The following is a 7,462-nucleotide window of genomic DNA, read 5'->3' on the forward strand; positions in this document are numbered from 1 at the left end:
GCGGGTGATGCCTACATCATTGCTCTGGGCCTTTTCAAGGACGGGAAGTGGAAGAGACGCGTTTTGGAGGCACTTTTGTCTCGCTATTGACAGAGTTAAGGTGTGTGTGAGAGAGAGAGAGGGAGTGAGGGCAGGACAGGACCGTTAGGACCGGGGTCAATGTGTCTCGTGCCTGAATGACAGCTATATGGGGCGCGGAGGTGGGGATGCACACACCGTCGGATCCAGAGCGGGAGGGGGGGGGGTCGGAGCAGAAAGAACAAAGAGGAAAGACGGAGAGAGATGAGAGAGGGAGATGAGAGAGAAGGGGGGGTGATGGAGGTCACCTGTCTGCGGGGAGGGACTCTGACGTCAAGGGGTAATCCGTCTGTTTTTTCGGGGAGACTACCTCCCTGCCGTGTTTATGCCCCTTTCGAAAACAAATGGAAACCATCCGTGTGTCGGACAAATGGCACTTATTCAACACGTTTGAATGGCGAAGACTCTTTTTTTTTGGGGGGTTTGTTTATGTCGGGGGGAAATTCATTTTAAAGAGCGAGCTCTGAAGCATTGAACAGCTAATGTGTCGCCGTGACACCGCTACGATGTGTCGGTCAACGTGACGCTGGCCACATTGTTAGCCCTTATTGCGTTTGACCTGTTGGAGCCCCCCCCCCCCCCCCCCCCCTACCGGTTGACGATTCCTCTCGACATTTTGACCCGTGTGTTTTCCAGCTAGCGCGGAGACGGAGGCACCCACCCACACTCCCCCTCTCCCCCCAAGCCCGCCATCTCACTGACCGTCGTGACAGCTTTATGGCGTCGGGGGTGGGGGGGCGTGGACCCCGGGATGGAACGGAGGTACAGGAGACGAGAGAGAGAAAGAGCCGAGCTGAAAAACCAAAAAAAGAACGCAATGAGAAGTGAGAACGGAGCAGGAGGAATGAGGGGGGGGGGGGGGGAGGGGGGGCTGAGCTTTGTGTGCGGCTGGGTGTTTGTCTTGCTCAATGGAGATGCTATCTGTCCCAGACGGGGGCAGGTTAACCGGGGGGGTGGGGGGGGTGGGGGGGGGGGCGTCACACTGCGACCAAAACAGTTAGCTTGTGACCCGACGTTAAGCTTAACGACACAGACAACAGAGATGCAGGGGGGGGATAAGAGGAGGGAGAGGATGGATGGCAAGGGAGGAGGGGGTGGTAAGAAAAGGAAAGAGGGATGGAAAATGAGGAAAGGGAAAGAAAGATGGAAACGGGATAGAAATGGGGAAAATGGAGGAAAGAAGAAGAGGAAAGAAGGAGATAGAGGTGGGAAAGGACGAGAGGAAGAACTTCAGAAAGACCTCAACTGTGTTGAGGAATAAGAACAGTTTTCAGTTGGGAGGTTAAAAACAGAACCTGAAGTAGAGGGGGGGGGGGGGGGGGGGGGGGCGGTGAATAAATGTGAGCAAGTGACAAACAAATCAAAACGGAGGTAACGACCGCAGCTAAATCATAGCGGATTTTCAAATAATACCAGCGATAATATCAATCACGTTGATTAAAACTAGGAGGATGATAGATAACAATAAACGCCTGTTGTCTGTCATTTGTTAGCCTATAAAAGTCAGTGTTAAACATACATTTCATTAAACCCAGAATTCCTAATTCGATATCGTAACGATCAACAGGCCTTGTTGTATCATCGTGTTTGCTGCTCGTGTTTGTTCACTCAGCAGACACTGTCGTAAGGTGGGAAGGATTTCAGTTTATGTTCGGCTGCAACTCGTGTGTGTGTGTGTGTGTGTGTGTGTGTACTTGTCAGTCAATGCTTGTGTTTGTGTGTGTGTGCGTGCATTTGTGTTTGCTTGCGTGTGAGTCCACTTGTGTATGTGAGCATGTGACCATTTGTGTGCTTGTGTGTGTCTGCATATGTGTGTGTGTGTGTGTGTGTGTGTGTGTGTGTGTGTAATTGTCAGTGTGTGCTTGTTTGTGTATGTTGCCTACGTGTGTGTGTGTGTGTGTGTGTCTGTGCGTGCGTGCGTGTGTGTGTGTGTGCGTGTGTGTGCGTGCGTGAGTATGTGTGTGTGTGTGCGCAAGTATTTATGCATGTACGTAATCATGTGCTCATGTCCTGACACGCTGTAATCGATAGTATTAATAAAGCTGCTAAATATTGTGTAGCGTAAACCAATGGCTTAATCAATACGTCCCGCAAAGAGATGCGATTGAGATGTTGCTCTTCCCTATCGCTCTATCCCTCACCCCCATCTCCAGCTCCATCATTGTTTTTGTGGCCTCCTTCCCTCTCCTTCTCGTTGTGTCTCCCTCTCCCTCTCTCCTTCCTACTCTCTCTCTCTCTCTCTCTCTCTCTCTCTCTCTCTCTCTCTCTCCCCCTCTCTCTTTCTCTCTCTCTTGTTCATCTTTCACCCATTCCTTTGCACCTTAAATCTTCCTTTCGTCTCTTTCCCCTGTCCGAGGCTCCCCCGCCAGCAGCCTGCTGCCGCCCTGCTCTAGATTAGCTCAGCGGACCATGTAAATGGATGAATCAACAAACACTAGCAAGTGAATCCTTACACACACACACACACAGACACACACACACATAAAAACAAGCACACACACACACACACACACTACACGCACACACGCACACACCCACTCACACACGCCGTGGGTTAATGGGACTGGGATATAATATCGAACCGACGATTAAGGTGTTGACCCGGTGTGTGTGTTTTTACGTGGGCCTTGCAGGCATCGTAAACCCGCCGCCTGGAGTCCCCCGTCGTTTTCCACCGCGCTCATCAAAAACACGCGTCTGACAGCACCGGGGGCCCCCCGACCTCAGTCCGAACAACGCCTCTTTAATTCCCCTGTGTTTCGGTGGATTTTCAACGGACGGCTGGAGGGGGCTGGGATCAGCGCGTCGGGTGGGACAGCAGAACAGAACCCACAGTCCCACCCGCACAACAGGACTCTGCCTCTATGGGGACCAGGGACGAGGGGGGGGGGGTCCACTGGATGTTTTGGGCTCGGTTGGTGTTTGTGTGAGTATGGTGTAGGGCAGGGGTCATCAACCTGCGGCTCTGGAGCCGAACGAGGCTCTCCCACCCCTCTGCAGTGGCTCCATGTAGCTCTCTTTTTTAAAATTATAAATAATAACATTTATTTTTTATTTTAGGGAACACCTTATTTTGGAGATCAAGGTGATACTGTGACACTAAAATAGCAAAATAAAGTGTTTTATTATTTTGTCAACTAAATTAAACATCACATCCTACACCCACACATTTCATGAATGCAACAAACTATATTGGTTCTTTTTTAGTTAGTGTAACTACATATAAAACGTTAGATGCTGTGATCTTCATTTTAGGGGTTTAATAGGTTTTGTGATACAGTTCATTTGGTCGGACGGACCAGAAATGGCTCTTTAGAAAGTGAAGCTTGCCGATCCCTGGTGTAGGGTGTTATTATAGGGTTCTGGGTTTGATTCCCCCAACCCTGATGTCTTGCATGAAAAAAAAATATCTGTGTTTTTTAAACTGCAAGTGGTTTTGGTTAAAAGCATGAATACACCTGATGATCATTGAACAGAGCTTTAAGGTCATGTTGACAGAACTATAGCCGTTCCATCCGTGGTGGAGTACATATATTTTAGGAATGGATTCTTGTCGAGTGGGAGTTAGTGTGAGCATGTGTTCACGTCAATATATTAACTGTCTCTCACAGAATTTATTCAATTACTTTGAGTTTGGGCTTTAACTCAGTTCAGTTTTATTGTGGTTTAATATCAAAAGTAGCCGTGTGTCATAAAATAAGTTTACAACACAAACGCACACACACACACACCCCCACACACACACACACACGCACACACGCACACACACACATACATACACAAACACACACATTAAACATTGCAGAGAAGTGGATGAAAATAGAGGAAAGACAGGCATGCATAGACCACGGGCCCACACTGACAAATCCATTTACAGCCCTTTCAAAAGCTACCTGCCTCCCGTCCAAACAGCAGGTCACAATTCTGCCGGCTTGCTAGCTGTAGGGAAGCAAGAGACATGATGAGAACAATAAACACACACACACACACACACACACACACACACACACACATACATTTACATACACATACACACATACACACATACACACATACACACATACACACACAGACTCACACACACACACACGCGCATGCACGCGTACGCACACACACACACACACACACACACACACACACACACACACACACACACGCCCAAATACACAGACACACACAGAAAATTGACAGCCTGCAGGCTGTGAGCTACATCTGTTGGGCGTGTGTGTGTGTTGGTGTGTGTGTGTGTGTGTGTGAGTGCAAGACTCTCTACATAATTGAATTTTCTTCTCTCCATAAAGTTTTCTGTCCCCCCTCCATCTGCCTCTTATCTCGGTCTGTCTCTCTGTTTGTTGCTGTCATCCTTTACTCTTCCCGATTACTTGTCTTCCTCACCTCCTCGCCACCTCCTCCTGTTCACTCCCATCAGGCTCGTCTCCACCCCCCACCCCCCCAGCCCCCCCACCCCCACACGCACACACACACACACACACACACACACACACACACACACACACACACACACACACACACACGTGCAGTGACCCCCCGACGTCCACCCCTTCTCCTGCCCTGAAAACCTTGTTTGGATGACAGCAAATCCCTCTTAATCTCTCCTTTTATCCCTTCTCCTCCTCCTTCTCTCCCTTCCCCCTTCCTCTTCCCTCACTTGTCTACACTTCTTGCTCCTCTACTCCTTCCTCTCCTCCTCCTCCTCCTCCTCCTCCTCCTCGTCCTCCTCCTCTGTGGCTCTGGTCTTAACCTTGTGAAGCCTGTGTCTCCCGGTGTGATAGACGACCACGTTGTCCAATCAGATCCATCTAAAGGACCTGTCCTAGAGTCGCCCCCAAAGCCGTGTTGATAAAAGGATCTGCAAAAACTGAATCCAAAGCACTTCACCCCCCCCCCCCCCACCCCACCCCCATAGACACACACGACACACACACACACACACACGCACGCACGCACACACACACACACACACACACACACACACACACACATACACACACATGCAAACCACAGACACACACACACGCTTACACATACATACACACACATACAACACACACATGCACACACACACACACACACACACACACACAGGAACTCGCACACACACAAACACACACACACACAAACCTACACACATGCAAACCTAAACACACAACACACCCTGCTGATCCTTTTTCTCATTTTGTTCTTCGCATTTGATTCTAATGTCCATTAGAGTCCATCCAAAAGTCTCTCTCTCTCTCTCTCTCTGTTTCCACATGGTTTATTTCTCTCTGTCCGTCTGTCTGTTTCTTTTCTCTCTCTCTCTCTCTCTCTCTCACTTACTTTCTCTCTCTCTCTCTTCTCTCTCTCTCTCTCTCTCTCTCTCTCTCTCTCTCTCTCTCTCTCTCTCAGTTGCACTCACTCACTCTCTCACACCCGCACCTGGACTTCAGTGGACTCCCCTGGGGTCATTGGGGGGTTGTGCCACACCTCAGGGTGGGAGGCTGAGAAATGGGTGCCGAGAAGGGTGGATGAAAGGACTGCTGGTGGGAGGGAGGGGGGGAGGAGGGGGAGGAGGGGAGGGAGGGAGGGATGGAGAGATAGAGCACGCGGGTGTACACAAAGTGGGAGGCGCCCGGCATGAAAGAAAAAACAAATGAAGACAAAGGAGAAGGGAGCGGTGCGAGCGAGGGGACGTTACACAGGGAGAGAGAGAGAGAGAGAGGGAAGATGGAGAGAGGTGTTGATTAAGGTGATGGGGGTCGTGCGCGGCGAGTGGCCGGGGGGGCCGTCCGCCGGAGGAAGTACCTCCTGACGAAGGGCCGCGGTTCGTCTTCGGGGAGACAAACATGTCAAGCCAAGTGGAAAACGTTCAACAGGTGTGTCTTATCCCTGTCACACCTGGCCCGCCTCAGAGTCACCCCCTGACCCCCCCCCCACCCCATCCACTATACTGTACTCACCAGCCCCAAAGAGCCGTTCTAAGGGAAGACCAATCAAACAAATGATGGGAGCGGTTTTGATGGTCTGGCGTTACCGCAACATCTGGGGTAGGGGGACACCGGTCCACTGGAGATGAGCGATACTTTTAATTTGAAAGGAAATTAATCAACCGTTATTTTTCGTGATACGTACTGAACCTCTGGCGGTTTGTTTCTTGGTCGCCCAGCACTCCGGTGAACCTGACCCCAATCCGGAACCCTCCGGTTTTCAAAGCAGGGATACGCCTCTCAGGGCTTTTAGAGTAGAGTTTCACCAGGGGTCCTCTGGCAGGGTCGAAAGTCAGAGGCCTCGATGCGCATCCTTTATCATAACATCATCACACAAAAACACAATCCTCTGTCTGTGAGCAGACAGAATGTTTGAATATCATGTTATTTCCCGATATGTTAATTAGTAACTGCGGTGCTATTGAGCAAGATTGCATCGCCACCCCCTGGTGTTCATACCCGGAAATACACTCTGTTGTCTTTTCTCTCCTTACCTCGATTCTTTGTTTGTTTCTTTGCTTCTCTCTTTCTTTGTTTCCTTCTTTCTTTCCTCTCCTTCTTTCTTCCATTTGTATTTTTCTTTGTTTATGAATCGTTTCATCATAGTATCAACATCATGCCTACATCTACTTGTTAATTCCTCTTTCTTTCTCTCTGCACCCTGTCGGTATTTGCCGCACTCTTATTTCTCAGCCGCGTCTCTAAAATCCCCCCTATAAATCAGGAAGAAGATAGAGCGCCTCTCAGCCAATCAGGGTAAACCATGATTGATGTGACGTCTAATTAGTCCGGATTTTCTTTTATTTCCCAAAACCCCATCCACACTGGGAGCTGCTGCTAATGACACTTGTAATTCTTTAATTAATAAAAGGCTTATTTCCTCCTCGATAGATTGATGGATAGATGTATTGATAGATAGACAGACAGACAGTCAGACAGACAGATAGAGAGATGGAAAGATAGACGGATAGACGTATAGGTAGGTGAATGAAACCTACCTTTTGCCTTCAAATGGGAGAGAAAGAATAACCATATCGGTGAGAACAGGAGAATAGGTTCTGTAGAGAATGATTTTATCTCCCTGTGTTCCACTGCTCATTAAACCTGACTGACAGAGCACTTTGTCGGTGATATTCTGCTTCTTATTAATCAACTTACTAATCAAAGGCATTTCAGACTTTCACTCACAAACTACTGAACAAGGAGTGCCTGACTCACTCACTTGTGGTTAAAAGGTAAACACCGCCGGTGATTTCCTGATATCCAACCATTCTGACCTTGGCCAGTTCCCTCACATAACCCCTCATAGCTTAGCTAGTTTACCACCTGCGGCTATCAGGCTTAGTGTGTGTGTGTGTGTGTGTGTGTGTGTGTGTGTGTGTGTGTGTGTGTGTTTG

This window comes from Micromesistius poutassou (genome assembly GCF_964030765.1).
Source record: "Micromesistius poutassou genome assembly, chromosome: 1".
Lineage (NCBI taxonomy): Eukaryota > Metazoa > Chordata > Actinopteri > Gadiformes > Gadidae > Micromesistius > Micromesistius poutassou.